Genomic DNA, 18,347 nt, shown 5'->3' on the forward strand with positions numbered 1-18,347 from the left:
TATTAATGAAGTTAATGAAATCAGTGGTGAGAAGTCCAGGTGGTGAGTCTGAGACGGTTTACCTGGTGGCCTCAGAGGTTACTGCTTCATACTGCTGCAGTAACTGACCTGACTGCCTCTCTCAGCGTAAGATTAATTATATCCACTGCCCCTCTGCTCCTCAGTGTTTCTCTCTCTTTTTTTCCCCTCAATAATTTCTTTGACAGCATCTTTCTGAGGACTTTCTGGTCAGACTTAAGAAATCCTGACTTTTTTCTCAAAGCCCTAATCCAAGTCATCACTGCTTTGGGGGATCTCCCCTCCTTCTCAATCAGATTTATTGCTGTCTGGCACAGACTGTTTTCTTCAACCTGCTTAAACCTTTTATAATTCTTCTTTCAACCCAACTAACTGTTTTTAAAGTTTTCTTTCTTCCCTTTTGATCATGTCTTCTGTCTGATTTAAAGCAATTTATTAGCTGTTATATCCTCATTCTTCTTTCTCTCCTGCCACTTAGAAAAGGGAAGACAGAAGCTTTTTATAGAGTCTGTGAGATCATAAGTACTTAAAAAGCGACATTTTTCATATGAACTGAATTACATGATTTAAGTAGCTAGCTCAAAAACTAATAAAATTTGGAGGATGGGGAGAAGGTGGTGAAATAACATTACAAAAAAGTTTTAAGGATGAGGAACTAAGAGAGAAGGAAGCTTTAAAGGCTATGAGATGTAAAGTTCAGAGGTTACAGCTGGTGGTACAATATATGTTAATTAAATTCATAGTCACGTATGGATTAAATTCACAAATTCCAGAAAGCCTTGTTCCCCCTTGTTGCTATAACCTCATTCTTACTGCAGACTTCAGCATCTTTCCTTCAAAGTAAAGCATGATATTACAAGAGGAGATGCTAACTGATTTTCTTACTACTGACTCACAGAGGTTAGTTTCAGCAGCAATTCACTAATGAGAAGAATAAATCTGTATCCCCAAACAGAGATGGGGAAAAATCCTATTTAAGTGTTAGTGCTTCCTTTTAAATGCTTAACAACCATTCTGGAGGAACTCAAAGTGAATTAACAATGCTCAGACTGGATTGGTGCTGAATGACAGCTGCACTAGGTTTATGAATTGCTTTCTGTGGTTTTGAAAAATAAATTTGATCCTCTTAGTTAGTAAAAGAAGCTGAAGTGTAATCCCTGTGAAGGGAAAATTAAAACAACTTACTTATCTTTTATTCTATTGTTGGGTTTTTGTTACTGATTTTATTTGGTTCCTGTTACCGAAAGGGGCTTCCCTGGAGGCTCAAACGGTAAAAACCTGCCTCCAATGTGGGAGACCCAGGTTTGATCCCTAGGTTGGGAAGATCCCCTGGAGAAGGGAATGGCCACCCACTCCAGTATTGTTGCCTGGAGAATTCTATGGACAGAGGAGTCTGGTGGGCTACAGTCCATGGGCTAGCAAGAGTCAGACACAACTGAGCAACTATTTTGTTATATTACCCAGAGATGGCTAATTCTCATATCTAAAATTGAAACTGCACTTCCTGTTCGCTCACCTCATTTTCCAAAATGGTCCATTTCATACTTAAAGAAAAGGTTGTTTTCCTTCTGGAATGGTTCTAGATTTGACAAAATGCCTATCTTGTCCCAGTTTCCCCATCATTTTCTATATCCAAATGACCCTAATTATAGATTTTTAACTTGGGAGACGATTTTTTATGCCTACAGGCTTGAGTGAGTGGTTTCTGTCCTTTGCTGATAACATGTAAGAAAACAAAAGCCTCTTAGCTGCCCCCAGAGACCAGAGTTTCCCTGTGCTCCTGCCTCATCTCTATTCTAGAAAAATCTCTCAGTGCAGCTTAGAGAGTCCTGCAAGTTGAGCAGAATTCCCTTTCCATGGAGAATCTCAAACCAAGTTGCTGGTCTCTTTTATTCATGTTCTGTACAGTTTCAAAGAGTAGTGACTGACAAATTGTGAAGCAGTATATTTCTTAAATTTTGCTGAGGTTGGTCTGACAGCTAGTTAGAGGCAAATCACACTGCAGCATAAACAGAAAGTAGAGGGAAATAAATGCCAGTAAGTCTGCTGGGAAGAACACTGGCAAAAGATGTCAATATGCAATAGTTCCATCGAGTGAATTTTTTCATTTTCAAAGGAAAGTAAGTCCATTATAACTTCATTATAATACTAGAAAGCAAGATAGTGTTCCTGATTTATGCTTGAGAAGTTGCTGAATATATGAACTTTTTCCAGTTTCAGAGTGACTATCCCTGAATTCCTCAAACATAAATCAGTTGTCATTATAGCACTCTTCACTAATTAATTCAACAAATATTACTGAACATCTGTCATGTCCCAGGAAAACAGTACTGGTTAGTGAAGATAGAGCAGTGAATAAAACATACATGATTATGCTTTCAGTGTATTTTTGCTGGGCATCCTTTCTTGATGTATTTTTCTTTTAGAAGACACATTTCACATAGACTCCCTTTTAGACTCAAGGACATTAACCCAACTTAGAAAAGCATTTGGCTCTGTCCAAAATATGTACCTGATTGAAAGTTTCTACGTAGTGATCAGTGTCCATGGAAAGGTTGCCATCATAAGCAGAATGTGAATTAAGAACCATCCTCAGCCATCTAGAAACTTAGTAAATATCTAAGATATGCCTGTGTGCAAATGTGTCTCTATTTGTGTGGCAACAAATTAAGATATCACTAAATTTCCTTTATATTCCTGTTATATTACAGTACCCCAGTCTCTCCCTATATAGACCATTCCCCACCACTCATGGGGAGAATAGGTCAGGCTTCAAGAAACACAGTATTTCCTAGGCCAGAAAACCTAGTCTCAACTATAAAATTCATGGCACAATGCCAGAAAAGAGTGACTGAGAAAAACAACATCTTTAAGGTGACAGTACCTCCCAAGCCAATCCATTCCCCTCCTCTGAAAACCCCCTGTCATTAAACAAGTTTCAGAGATTCAGGAACAAACAGAAGAATGTGGTGATCTCCCAGCTCTTGCTTTTCAGAGTCTACCTCTCCTTACCAATAAGCAATGCTCCCATCTTCTTTATAAAATTCATCACATTGCTTTCTAATTCTGTGCTTGTGCATTTCTCTACCTTAACGGACTATAAAGGTCTTTGGGAGCAAGGGCAGTGTCTTCACCATCTTTGAATCCTCAGCACTTGTAACAGCTCCTGTCACACACCAGGCATACAGGAAAAGAATGAGTGAATGAGGATGCCAGCCACCCCTTTGCAGAGAACACTACCACTGTAAGTAATTCTTCTTTTATTGATCAGATATTATGATCAGAACAACTTGGAGATGCAGATTCCCCCTAAATGTTGGAATAAAATTATGTCCTAGAGAATTACATTTGTTCATCCCAACTAGCTGCCAAAGTTTGGCAAATAATTAATTTTTCTGACCTGCTGTTTTATCACCTGTGTGTCAAGGGTTAAAATGCTAATGAAGAGTCAGAAGAGTCTCAAGAAAAACATTACTGAAAGCAGGTTTATATTCAGATATGAAGAACCACTGAAGAACATGAAGAATATTGCCTATGAATGATTTAGGCCAATTTCACATATATAGCCAAGCTGTTTAACATATATGAGCTGTTAAAATTCTTTACTTTTCGTTAGGATAGAAAGGATATTTTTGCTGCCTCTCTCTGCATGTTTACTGAGACATATAGTCAGTGGAGACAGATTGGTGGCTTCAGCCCACTCTTGCCTTTGAGGCCATGTATTTGCTTGCTCCTGTGATGGAGTGGTGGCCTGGTGTATACGAACTGTCCATGTTGAGTTAACTTCCGAGAAAGTGTCCTCCAAACAGTAATTTCTAACTTGTCCTTTCAAATATCCAGTGTCCTCTTGCCTAGGAGAGAAAAATAAACTGAGACATGATGTGGTAAATTAGTCCCATTTATCATTAAGAAAGGGCTTCCCTGGTGGCTCAGTGGCAAACAATCCACCTGCCAGTGTGGGACTCAGGTTTGATCTCTAAGTGGGGAAGATCCCCTGGAGAAGGAAATGGCCACACACTGCAGTATTCTTGCCTGGAGAATCCCATGGACTGAGAAACCTGTCAGGCTATTGTCCATGGGGTTGCAAGACAGTGGACACGACTTAGCAACTAAGCAGCAACAATCATTAAGAAAAAGCCATTATCAACCGACCACTGAGTTTTGCATCCCCCTACCCCGCCCAGGCTTCCCTGGTGGCTCAGAGGTTAAAGTGTCTGCCTCCAATGCAGGAGACCCGGGTTCGATCCCTGGGCTGGGAAGATCCCCTGGAGAAGGAAATGGTAACCCACTCCAGTATTCTTGCCTGGAGGATCCCATGGATGGAGGAGCCTGGTAGGCTACAGTCCACAGGGTCTCAAAGAGTCGGACACGACTGAGCGACTTCACATTCTTCTTTCTTACCCCACCCCTGCCAGTCCTTCTCTTGAAACAAGTCTAAAACCACTGGTCAGTTACTCTGTACCCTACTTTCTCCAGCTGAGAGTGAACATACCACTTACTGACCACAAGAAAAAAGTAACTAACTTGTTGAATGCCCACAGTACACTGTACTAGGCCTTGGCATATGTTATCTCATTTAATTTCCATGGCAACCTTAAAAGACTTTGGAATTTTTGTCTCTCTGATTGCAAAGCCCATGTTTTTCCCTACCACCTCATGAATTTTCTCATGAGTCACACACAATACATTGAGATCTTCTTTTAGAAAATGTGCTCTGATGTACAGAACATGAGGCAGCAAAACCCAAAGAATTCTGTCCTCTGGACGAAAAAGTTCAGGTGGGATATGGTGATGCATGGTACCTGGAGAAACTCAATAAGTGCTGAATCAAGTGTCACAGGGCTGCATACCTAGCCCATCTCTGCCACTTCAGCTATATCACCCTGACCAACTTACCCAGCTTGGACAGAGCCTCAGTTTTCACATCTCTTTGAAGAAAGCAGTGGCTGCCATGCATGCGTCTTGTGATGCTATGTGACGCTGAGCTTGTGAAGTATTGTTCCCTCCCCCAGGGAAAGAAGGAACTGCCGTCATCATGTTCCACTGACCACCATTTGCGGCACCAGATGTGCAGTGTTTTTTACTGCCCGCCACATAAAGGCCGTGTGCTTCTGTTCCTCTTTGTAGTGCTGGGTTGCTTACGGAAACAACAGGTCACACCACCACATTATTCTTTTAGCTTCAGAAGCTTGCATGGTAAAATGGGAAAAGGTGCCAACAGTCTTTGGTTTTCCTATTTGTGGAAGGAATTTTCAAATGCTTTTGAATAGCACCTCCACTTTGGGAATGGCTTTGTGAGTCTCAGGATAGCTTTTGGAAATGAAGAAACTTGGGCTATGCTTTATCAAAGCACTGGTCCCCTCTTGCTTAAGGCCTTGGGTGTTAAGACCCTTGAGGAGTTAGAAAGAGATGATATGTAAGATTCCCTGCTCTGCTTTAGCTTAAGAAAAAAAAAAAATTTGCTGTAAGTTAGGAACTGTTGCTGAAGCTACGTCTGTTGGATTCATTTTGTATTGAGTGTTAATGTTTTTTGTTGGGAACCATTGGGCTCCTTATTAAATATTGTATGTGAGCATGTGTGTTTTTGTATGTGCACGTAATATATAGGCAGAGAGGTTCAAACACAGACTCTCTTGCAGCCAGCTCCAGATACAAGATTCCTACATGTGTCACCTCATCAAAACCTTTTTTACCTTTATTCATGAAAACCAATAAATATAAAATCAAATATATAATAAAACAAGTCATGTGAACTGCAAAATGTATGCTCCAGCCTACATTCACAGAATGATTTCCCTCCAAAGTTGGAAAATGCTCCCAAAGCAATTCTCTATGCAGCTGCGACCTTACATTTTGGGGGAATTCTTGCAAATTGAGACCCACAAAAGGAGGAAGGGCTTCAGAGATAAGTGTAGTCAGGCACAGCAAGAGTACCTTGGGCATTAACAAATTGAAAGATAAAAACCGTATGATTATCTCAATAGATGCAGAGAAAGCCTTTGACAAAATTCAACACTCATTTATGATTAAAACTCTCCAAAAAGCAGGAATAGAAGGAACATACCTCAACATAATAAAAGCTATATATGACAAACCCACAGCAAGCATCACCCTCAATGGTGAAAAATTGAAAGCATTTGCCCTGAAATCAGGAACAAGACAAGGGTGCCCACTCTCACCACTACTATTCAACACAGTGTTGGAAGTTTTGGCCACAGCAATCAGAGCAGAAAAAGAAGTAAAAGGAATCCAGATAGGAAAAGAAGAAGTGAAACTCTCTCTATTTGCAGATGACATGATCCTCTACATAGAAAACCCTAAAGACTCTACCAGAAAATTACTAGAGCTAATCAATGAATATAGTAAAGTTGCAGGATATAAAATTAACACACAGAAATCCCTTGCATTCCTATAGACTAACAATGAAAAAACAGAAAGAGAAATTAAGGAAACAATACCATTCACCATTGCAACAAAAAGAATAAAATACTTAGGAGTATATCTACCTAAAGAAACAAAAGACCTATACATAGAAAACTATAAAACACTGATGAAAGAAATCAAAGAGGACACAAACAGATGGAGAAACATACCGTGTTCATGGATTGGAAGAATCAATATTGTCAAAATGGCTATTCTACCCAAGGCAATCTATAGATTCAATGCAATCCCTATCAAGCTACCAACGGTATTTTTCACAGAACTAGACCAAATAATTTCACAATTTGTATGGAAATACAAAAAACCTCGAATAGCCAAAGTAATCTTGAGAAAGAAGAATGGAACTGGAGGAATCAACCTGCCTGACTTCAGACTCTACTACAAAGCCACAGTCATCAAGACAGTATGGTACTGGCACAAAGACAGAAATATAGATCAATGGAACAGAATAGAAAGCCCAAAGATAAATCCACGAACCTATGGACACCTTATCTTTGACAAAGGAGGCAAGGATATACAATGGAAAAAAGACAACCTCTTTAACAAGTGGTGCTGGGAAAACTGGTCAACCACTTGTAAAAGAATGAAACTAGAACACTTTCTAACACCATACACAAAAATAAACTCAAAATGGATTAAAGATCTAAATGTAAGACCAGAAACTATAAAACTCCTAGAGGAGAACATAGGCAAAACACTCTCCGACATAAATCACAGCAAGATCCTCTATGACCCACCTCCCAGAATATTGGAAATAAAAGCAAAACTAAACAAATGGGACCTAATGAAACTTAAAAGCTTTTGCACTACAAAGGAAACTATAAGTAAGGTGAAAAGACAGCCCTCAGATTGGGAGAAAATAATAGCAAATGAAGAAACAGACAAAGGATTAATCTCAAAAATATACAAGCAACTCCTGCAGCTCAATTCCAGAAAAATAAGTGACCCAATCAAAAAATGGGCCAAAGAACTAAACAGACATTTCTCCAAAGAAGACATACAGATGGCTAACAAACACATGAAAAGATGCTCAACATCACTCATTATCAGAGAAATGCAAATCAAAACCACAATGAGGTACCATTACACGCCAGTCAGGATGGCTGCTATCCAAAAGTCTACAAGCAATAAATGCTGGAGAGGGTGTGGAGAAAAGGGAACCCTCTTACACTGTTGGTGGGAATGCAAACTAGTACAGCCGCTATGGAAAACAGTGTGGAGATTTCTTAAAAAACTGGACATAGAACTGCCATATGACCCAGCAATCCCACTTCTGGGCATACACACTGAGGAAACCAGACCTGAAAGAGACACATGCACCCCAATGTTCATCGCAGCACTGTTTATAATAGCCAGGTCATGGAAGCAACCTAGATGCCCATCAGCAGATGAATGGATAAAGAAGCTGTGGTATATATACACCATGGAATATTACTCAGCCATTAAAAAGAATTCATTTGAACCAGTCCTAATGAGATGGATGAAGCTGGAGCCCCTTATACAGAGTGAAGTAAGCCAGAAAGATAAAGAACATTACAGCATACTAACACATGTATATGGAATTTAGAAAGATGGTAACGATAACCCTATATGCAAAACAGAAAAAGAGACACAGAAATACAGAACAGACTTTTGAACCCTGTAGGAGAATGTGAGGGTGGGATATTTCAAAAGAACAGCATGTATACTATCTATGGTGAAACAGATCACCAGCCCAGGTGGGATGCATGAGACAAGTGCTCGGGCCTGGTGCACTGGGAAGACCCAGAGGAATCGGGTGGAGAGGGAGGTGGGAGCAGGGATCGGGATGGGGAATACGTGTAAATCCATGGCTGATTCATATCAATGTATGACAAAACCCACTGAAATGTTGTGAAGTAATTAGCCTCCAACTAACAAAAAAAATTAAAAAATAAATAAATAAATAAATAAAATGAAAAAAAAAAAAAAAGAGTACCTTAGGTCCTGCCTTCCCCCCCATCCCTCCCAAGATGCAGAACATGCCTCAGATTTGGAGCTTGGAGGAGCACAAAATGTAACCTCTCTATGGATAAGAAAATGAAAAGCCAAATGGAGGACTGGGCTCTACTTGCTCACTGCCTGTTTCCCATCTTACAAAGCATGTAAGTTGGATGTTGGACGAGCACATAAAGGAAGACTTGGAGGGAATGTAGTGGAAACTATCTTCCCGAAGAGTGAAGGTTCCCATTTTAAGGGACAAGGGAGGAATTAACGAGTCTGAGAGGCAGAGAATGCATCCTCCTTCCACACAGCTAATAAGAGAGGAAACGAGTTTTCAGATCCCGAGCGCAATACTGCTGACCCTCTGCAGTCAATGGCTTTCTACTCTGGGACATTGGCTCTCAAACTGTCATCTCTGTACCAGCAACATCAGCATCCCCCGAGTTTGTTAGAAATGCAGTTCTCAGGCCCCATCCCATCCCACTAAGTCTGAAACTTTAGGGATGGGGCAAGAGTCTTCTTGTTTCTTCACCTTCAGGTGATTCTGATACATGCTGCAGTTTGAGAACCAATAGCCTTTAGTAGGTCCTTCAAGTTTTCACACTGATCTTGAACTGGGTCTGATGAGGATGAGGCATTTCCCCTGTTCTCTGCCACACAAAAGCTGTGACTAGGTATTTAGAGAGAGAAGTCCTATCCTGGGACCCTGGTTAGAAGTCTCCACTCACTCTTCTGACCAAGTTAGTAATATATGGATGCTATTGCCCATCAGAATGAGTTTGAAGAATGAGGAAGACCAATGTCGACAGAATGAAGACAGGGGTCATGGGTGGGGAACGTAGGGCTCTTTTGTTATCTTTTTCCCCCTGCAACAATCTCTGGCTCTCAGATTCTCCCTCCCCAAACTTAGAAAAATTTAACATCTCGCCAAATGACAGAGTAGCCCCTTCTTTCTCTTTCCTACTAGCCCCTGGAACTAGTAGTTCCAGCCTGCAGCCTCTGAAGGATACCAGAGAGGAAAAACCCACTGTGCAAAGTACCCACTGTGCAAAGAATAAAGCACTGCTCCATGCCTTTGCTTTGGGTGCCTCAACAAACTGCCGCAGGTGCAAGAAGGGGACCCGACCTTTCCCACTCATCCTGCAATGTTTTGTTTTCTGCTCTGGATCAGAGCACCAACTGTCCTTAGGGAAAGGATCCTGACGGCTCACATCAGGATCTGTGTGATTTCTGTCCTCAGCTCACATAGAACCATAGGTTTGAGCTAGGGCAGAACGTACAAATGGCATTAAAAAAAAATGACAAATGACCAGGCCCAGAGCTAAATTATTTACCAAGCCACAGGGTGAGCATTAAGCAGGACCCCTGACTCACAGTTCAGTGCTCCTCTCCTACCCTGTTCTTCCTTGCCACTCCTACCTCAGCTCTTCCAAATTTCCTCTCCACTCAGGAGACGTCTCAGCCTGCTGTTCCCCTCAGAGGTCTCAGGCTTCAAATGGTGACCCAACATTTATAAAAGCATTTGAGGAACACTTGGATTCTGAGCTGCCAGGTAGAGCATCCTAAAATGATTGGCTATATTGTCTGTGTCTATTTGAGTTTTGCACACAACAGAAAAGCCCAAATATAAGTTATTTAGGCAAAAATGGAGATGAATGGTTGCTCAAAGAATCTGAGTAAATGTTGAACAGTCAAACCATGAGAAGGACAGAGAGGTTGTTGGAATTCTGGAACAACGCAAACCTAGTGTTTAAGCACCTCCAAGGCTCCCCTGCTGCCTCTCATCTGTGCTTCCTTCTGTACACTGACTGCACTTTCTCTCCTTAAAAAGTCAAGTCCTCCCTCCATATAGCAGAAACATGGACGCCTAGTTTGTGCTCCCTGCACATCCACTATTGAAAACGGACTGCCTTCTCTTGTCTATAACCCATGTTAAAAGATCTCAGAACAGCTCTGGCTGGTGCAGCTTGGGCCAGGTGCCCAGCTTCTATCAATTGATTGTGGGTGTGAACATCATGCAAGATTATGTTTTATGTGCTGGAACCACACAATTCATTTGAAGGGAGAACCAGGTTCAGGGTTGGTATGATAAGCCACAGTGTGTCCTATGTGCACAGACTTAATTTTTATCAGGTTACTTACCAAACCTGGAGAATCCCAAGGACAGAGAAGCCTAGCAAGCTACAGTCCATGGGGTCGCAAGAGACACAACTTAGCGGCTAAACCAAACCAAACCAAGACCAATATTTAAAGACTTTTTTTTTTTTCCTACAAATTGCTTCCCATGATATGACATAATTTTTTAACTTCATGACTGCTCTCAAAAGGAAAGTGATTTATTTAAAAAGTAACCATTTTGTGGCTATGCAAACTGAGGCATCAGAAATTTGACTGCCCTGGGAAACATCAGCTACTTACTTAAGTTGATGACAGTGCCAGCTCAAGGAAAAGGACTGATCAGATGGCTGGTTTTGCTTTTAATCCATGGTTAACAAGCTAATGACCCCTAGGCTTAATACTGTCCACTGACTTGCTTTATTGGGCCAATGCTGAGTTTGCAAACACTTTAAATCTGAGTGCCTTAACACAGAGTATTTCTGTTTGAATTTGCCACAGAGCCTAGCACTAAATGTCTTTATAAACCTGCTTCAATTTCACACATCTATTTTCTTCCCTGCCCGTAAGCGCATTTGCGTTTGTTTCTACTACCTAAAAGCTGTAGTTTTCTTGGTGGTTCTATGATCCTGTCGGAATCAGACACAGCTAGAAGCTTCCTGGGTTATCTTTTCCTAGTCTTCATAAGTGATGTTAGTATTTGGAGACTAGATTGCTTGTATTAAATAGGCCAACCAAGTTTTTTTGTTTTTGATTTTAATCTGAATAGAGTTAGCTTTTTTTTTTTTCCCACTGACCCTCCTGGCAATCTAAGGAAGTCTTTGGATCCCTTTGCAAGGTGACACATTTTAATGTATAAAATGAAATACTTAGGATTTCATAGGAAATCAACTAAAGTATAGCTATCAAAATATTTAAATTGTGGGATAGCAATATATAATCTTTTAAGTATTAAGTAACAATGTTTGGTCCAGAAACTACCATAATTTCAAAGTGGTACTGAGAATATAATATTCTGAGATATTTTCAACAGCTTTAAAGTAAGATGAAAACGTCCTAAGATTTCTTCTGGTGGCTCATCAGGGTTTGATGGGGTGGGAGGAGGCTGATGGAGGGAGCAAGGGGGGGTCTACATGCCATCTAGGCACCCGTGACAGCCGGGAGACCCTGAAGCAGTTAGTCTTTGTTATGAAACAATTTACCTTAAAACTTAGTAGTTTGAAACAGCAACCATTTCTGATTGCTTATGGGTCTGTGGGTGACCTGAGTGGTTTCTTATTCAGCTAGTAGATTGGCTGGAGTCCTGTTGGTCCATGATGCCTTCACTTCTGTGAATGGTGGTGGGTCCTGGCTCTTGGCTGGGGCAATAAGAGTGACTGGACCACATATCATCCAAAGCCATCATGAGAGGGCAGGCCGCCATGTTTCTCATTTCTCAAGTTCATGAGGCCATACTCACTATCATCCCATTGGCCAAAGTAAGTCACGTGGCCAAACATACAGTGAGTGGGGGAGGGCCCACCCAAGATTGTAGATACAAAAGGGGAATTATTTCAGCCATTTTTATAAAATTATCAACCACAGCTCCCACCAATCTTGGGAGCATAAGTCACAGAAACTCCTCCAACGCCACAGGCTGGGCTCTAGGCTCTGCCTGTCCATCTAGGGGCTTCCACTCATTTCTACAAAGCAGGGAACTTAGGAATGCATGATTATGACCCTGCCACCCTGTAGGCCTCAGTCCCTTCTTCAGCCAGAGTCGGAGCCCTTGGCCTAAGCTTGGATATCCTTGGGTCAAGAAGGCACTTGTAACCTTTTACTGCATCTCTCCAAGGTGGCCAAGAAGTCACAGACCCAGATGTCTAGTCAATTCAGGAGGCAAAGGGAAAATTTTCTGCTCTGAACATTGAGGATGAGTAAGCATTTCTGTGGCCCAACTGGAGAAAAACATCAGTTTCTTACTGTTTTGTTATGATGTTCCTTTATCTGAAATTTCACTTGGGCTTGTCTCGGTGAATTTGTATTTGAAGTTTTTTCTTTGTCCTTCCAGAAGTCTCCTCTGTATGAGAAAACCCTGCTTTGTCCTCTAATTGCAAAAGCTCCCCATAACGGTAGAAGCAACCCTCAGCCAACCCACTATCCAATGAGGGAACCCGAGGGAGGAGGCAGTGGAAAAAACCCTGAAGGCTTTTCAGCGGTGCTGCTGTGTCACGGAAAACAAGCCAGATACCTGCATCGGGACCTCGCAGCAGCCCCACCAGAAACTTCATCTTAGCTCTTCTGCAGATTAGCAGGGGACGTCTGGCTCACCCCACTTTCTGGTCAGGCACTTCCCAAGAGTATTCTGAAACCTCGCTGTTCATTTTCTCAAACCACTTCAGATGGCAGATGGCAGGCTCCTGAGGATAAGACCTCAGGCAGAAGAGCTGTCCACTTGTTCAGTCTCACAGCAGCTTTAGTTTACTGAACCCCCAAAGTGAAAAAAAAGAAAGAAAAAGGAAAATGCACAGGCTTCTAAATGTTTTAATCGGAATGCTCTCTGTTTTAATTGGAATGCTTTCTTAGGTAGTGTCCTCCTAGAAGCAGAGCCCGAGAGAAGGATGTAGTTCTCTATTTGGGAGGTGATCCTAGGAAGCAGGGTGGTGTGTGGGGAGGCTAGCTCAAATGGGAAGGAAGCCAATACAAGGGGCATCAGAGAGCAGAGTACCACCTGCAAGGGTTCAGTCCTGGCAGGACCTCTCTCAGAGGGAGCCTACAATATGCCTGAATTGCCCCACCTGAAGGGCATATGGAACCTGGGGGTATTTATGCCAACTCCCGTCCTTAAGTGGCTAAGTGACACTTGCACCACAGCCCTGCGAGATGCCAAGCTTACTCCTGAGAATGCAGAAATCCCCTAAGGCACATCAGTGCTTGTCATAGAGGCTCTTAGAATATAAGGGAGAGGAGAGTACCAAGGTGATGTAGGCAGAGCATCAAGAATGACTGCTACAATTCTGCAAACTGGCATCCCCAGACACCCCAAGCATCACAGCTGTCTCCAGCTTTGACACATAGATACTACAACCCTTCATTTATCCAACATGTATTCACTGCATTCCAACCGGGTACCATTATTCAGCATCTCTGTGCTAGTCACTAAGCTCTTTGCATACATCATCTCATTTGATTCCCGTGATAAACTACAAGGTATTATTAGTCTCATTTAACATTGAGAAAACTGAGGTTCACTAAGTAATTTAAGGTAAGTAAATTACCTTAGTCTCTTGACTTGAAAATGGCAGAACTAACATTCTCATCCAGGTAACCTCTCTCTCAGGGCAGTGGGCTGTGCCTGTCATCTCCCAGGCCCCCCTACCCTGGGCCCTGTGACGACTCTCTCTAAGCTCATTACATCTTTGAATCCCTGGGTCCTTAAACCTTCTCCAGCCCACACCCACCCATGATCTGTGCTCCCCACCCAGCATCTGTTAGGTGCTTTGTCTGGTCCTGCTGCTTCCGGTTTGCTACTGAAGGAGTCAGAGGACCACCTGTCTGTGGCATCTTGTGATCTTAAGGCTGATTGCACCCATGGGCCCCAAGCAGATAGAATCAAACGGTTTGTTTTTAAGCATCAAACCAAAATGTAAGTCCCACTTTATCGTTGTTAACATTTAAAAAATAAAATGGCATGGGGTGAGGACCAAGAGAGGGAATAACTCATTCCAGCCTGCCAGCCGGGGAGTGGGAGGGAGGTGGCAGCTCTCGCAGTCCCAGGAAGGATGCTGCAGCAATCGGCACAGAACGTCAGCCTCCAGGTGGCAAAAAAAAATAGGAAGGGGAGCATGTGGGGTGCATAATGATGGTGCACAACTCCATTTTAGAACCCGCATATCCGACTTCATGGGGGCCTTACTGTCATTTTGGAAAACATTATTGATAGTGCATCAGTGCTGCTCTGAAGCCAGTATTGGTGAATGGCTAAAACTCTCCACCCCTCACCAGACAAAAACAAGATAAAGTTGGACCTGAAAGAACCCAAACTGGGGGAGGGAGGGTCTCTGATAGAAAAATGCCCTGGTATAGATCAATGAATGTAAATTTCATGCCATGGGTTCATGGAACCCATTTAAATGACATACTCTAAAGTGCTTTAATGGAGATATGGAGATGCAAGCTAGGGCACCTTGGGTCATTCAGGCCTAGTTTGAATCCCATCTAGTTGCTTCTGAACCACTCAACGTGGTGCCCCCAAGGGTGGGGTTCCATCGTAGAATCATGGAATGTTGAGCTGGAGAAAATGTTGAGAAGCCTTCAATTCAACTCCCTCACTCACAAGTAAGGACAGTTTGCGACTTTTGTTATGAGTAGAGCCTCCATGCTACACTGCAGTACCCGTGAGCCCTCCCTAAGTAGAGGTGTTGAGGGAGATGAGGGAGCAGAAGCCCTCTGGTCTGGGGGAGGCAGCCTGCAAACCCACAACAGCCTCTCTGAAACCCAGGTGTAGTCCTTATCTATTGCTGTGTAACATTATTACTGCAAACTTAGTGGCATAGAACGTCTCACAGGTCCTGTGGGTCCTGGGTCTGGGCACTGGGTGGCATAGAGCATCTCATGGTCCCGTGGGTCCTGGGTCTGGGTGCTGGGTGGCATAGAGCATCTCACAGTTCCATGGATCCTGGGTCTGGGCGCTGGGTGGCATAGAGCATCTCATGGTCCCGTGGGTCCTGGGTCTGGATGCTGAGTAGCTGGGCTCTCTGCCTGGGGCCTCACTGGCTGCTGTCCAGGGTCAACTGGCCACACCCTCCTGAGGGCCTCTTCCAGGCGTGTTTGGGTGGTTGGCAGGATTCAGTTCCTAGGGCTGAAGGACTGAGGCCCCGTTCCCTGGCTGGCCGGCCACCAGGAGCCATTCTCAGTTCCTTGCAAGCCCCCTCACAGGCCCTTTAAGAAAGCTGCAGTTTACTTCTTCAAGGCCAGTGGGAGAATTTCTTCAGGAAGGGCCAACCAACTCCCTGGGTTAAGGACTTTCACCTGATTAGGTCAGGCCCACCCCCTAGGTGATCTCAAAATCGACTAATTAAAGACCTTAATTACCTCTGCAGAATCCCTTTACCTTTTCCTTTGACATAACCTAATCACCGGGTTATGTGTTATCCTATCACATTCACAAATGCCCACACTCAGTGCCCAATGGGAGGTGATTACACACAGCTTATGGTGGAATCTTCAGCACTGTCTTTTTTTCCCCCCTGATGTGGACCATTTTTGATGAATTTGTTACAGTATCACTTCTGTTTCATGTTTTGGCTTTTTGGCAATAAGGCATGTGGAATCTTAGCTCCCCAACCAGCGATCAGATCCGTACCCCCTGCATTGTAAGATGAGGTCTTAGAATGTGCCACCAGGGAAGTGTTGTCTTAGAATCCTGCCCCCACACTGGGGAAAGGCCAGTTCCATCTCCTGCAGCCCTTCAACTGTCCACAGGCTCCTCTCCTGAGGACACCCAGACCCACGTCCATCAGCAGCCTCCCAAACAACCCTTTCTCAGCAGCTCGCTCTCGCTCTGAACTGGGTAATTTGGTTCTTTGCAGCCTGCCTGCCAGCCTGAGTTGGGGCCCGCATGCACTTTTCTGACCTTGACTGCTTCAGTCCAGAGTCATTGTTCCAAAAGAGGCAAGGCCGGGGGGGCTCTGGAGGAATGCCTTTCCGTGTTCGCCATTAGCAGCCCTGGGGACTGATGCAAAGGCTTCAGTCACGGTGTGGAGCCAGCAGTCACGGCAGGCGCTCGGGTCCCTGGCGAGAGCTGTGGAGACGCCTCTGCGAAGCAGTTGTTGGGGGTGGGGAGGACGCCCCGCGGCCTCGCTAAGCCTGGGCGAAGCTGAGCAAAAGATCTGGGACCGCTCACCCTGCTCGAGAGGGGTGGGCTGTGTGGGCTGTGGGCCCTCGGTACGTGAGTCCCACCAAAGCTGGGGCGCCCCGAGCCAGGAAGAGCAGTGAGGACGTGGCCAGAGAGATGGGGACTGGAACAGACCTCGAGCGGGCAGTCTGGCAGAGGAGTGCCGTCGCCGCGCAAGGGTGGCCTCTTTTTCTGTGATTTATAGGCTGTGTGGTAACGCCTCCTGGGCCTCAGAGTTCGTCGGTGGGCTTAGATCCCCTCCACGCGATGTTGGAGCACCAAGCTCCGTGGCCTCAGCTTCCCTCCTTCCGCGCACTTCTGAGCAGGTTAGGTGCCTAGCGCTCCTCTAGGCGAACAGGGCGAAGAGTCAGGCAAGATCCGCAGGGGGATAACGCTTTAGCAGGAAGAGGCAGGCATCCAACAAGCAGGCAGACCAAAAACGGTATCCGATGGCACAGGGGCTAAGCAGGAGACTCAGAGAGGGTGAAGTGGAAATGAGAGGGGTCAGCGCGGGCCTCTCTGAGGGCGGATGGCAGTCCGGCCCCAGAGGCGGAGGCACCAGCCCTGGTGGCAGGAGCCAGGGGCCATGTTTTCAGCAGCAAGGGGTCAAAGCTGGTGGAGAAGAAAGAGATGTGGGGTGAGACCGGGAGCTGGGAAGTGCCAGGTCAGCCAGGGCCGCGGAGCCTCGAGGAGGGTCCGGCTTTTGGTGGAAGAGCGCTGGAAGCCTCTGGAGGGTTCCACAGAGGGGCTTTATCTTTTTCCAGCATCACTCCGGATTGAGGTGAAACAAGAGTGGAAATAGCGAGCCCAATAGGAGACAACTGCATCTCCTGAGTGTGGCTGTGGGTGCAGAAATTGAGATCCAGTGACAGCCATATCTCAATATGGCTGAATGCCAACTTTCCACAAGCACCTCAAGAGGAGGCTTCTCTCCCCTATACTGCATCATTGGGGTGGGAGGACCCTAACTGCTGTCCCCCAGTCACCACTTGGAGTGGGAGCGGGCAGATATAAGTCTGGTTCCCTGGTTGTAACAGAACTCAAGTGCAAGTGATCTGAAGAGGAGGGATTCTGAGGTCAGCCTGCAAGCGTGTGAGGAGAGCAAGATGGGGAAGGGGAAAGAGCTGAGCAAGGATGCCATCTCAGCTGGGGACTAGCCTCAGCCTGGTTCTGAGCTCCGGAGGGCACGTGGCATCACAGTTCATCTTGCCTTGAGGCAAGGAGGTAGCTTGTATCAGCCAGTCACTGGGCAGCCTGGAGTGCAGGGCAGGACTCCCAGGTATCTCAGGGTGGGGTGGCCCCTGAGCCAGGGGCAGGGCTCAGGAGAAGTCAAGGTGTAACCTGTAAGCACAGCAATCTTGGCCTCTGAGGACTGGCACACCTTCCAGTACAGAGTAATTGGGATCTAGGCAGGGCACCTCCAGCATCCGTTAGGGTAGCCACGACTCACCTGAGTGAGGGAGTGAGGTGACTAGGCCATAAAGTGCCCTGCTGTCTGAACCAAATATAAATAAATTAAGTGAGCTAATACAGGAGGTCTGTTACAGGAGGAACTTCTCATTGTCAACGGGTTCTCTTCAAAAAAGCCTTTAAATGGTCAACTCTCACTAGGCACTTAATTGATTCCCGGATGTTCCATTCACTCAGCTCCTCAGGAATAAATTTCTGGCATGCTGGATGGTGTCATAACACAAGCTCTACCCTCTGAGTAAAACAAAGCAGAAGGATGAGTTTATTGCAAGGCTTTTGACCTGTGAACTGGGAAGCTTAAGACTCCAGGAGCAAAGAATTCTAAGTTGCTCACAGACTGAGGGATTTATGGGATCGATACAGAAGTTATTTGGCTTTTTCAGCTGATCGATTGCCCAGTGATTGTTCTTATTTGGATCAGGGCAGCTGAGTCAGGATCACAAGGAAATCTAGAGCTTACGGGAAC

At 44.6% G+C, this 18,347-nt stretch overlaps 1 protein-coding gene and 1 non-coding gene across 3 annotated transcripts in view; both read left to right on the forward strand.

Annotated features, from left to right (window-relative positions):
- SNAP25 (synaptosome associated protein 25) overlaps positions 1-18,347 on the forward strand; it is an 84,685-nt gene that overhangs the window by 6,007 nt on the left and 60,331 nt on the right. The window lies entirely within an intron of this gene.
- TRNAW-CCA (transfer RNA tryptophan (anticodon CCA)) lies at positions 4,206-4,277 on the forward strand. The gene has a single exon. It is a non-coding gene; the product is annotated as a tRNA-Trp (tRNA).

The sequence above is a fragment of the Dama dama genome, chromosome 23 (assembly GCF_033118175.1).
Source record: "Dama dama isolate Ldn47 chromosome 23, ASM3311817v1, whole genome shotgun sequence".
NCBI lineage: Eukaryota > Metazoa > Chordata > Mammalia > Artiodactyla > Cervidae > Dama > Dama dama.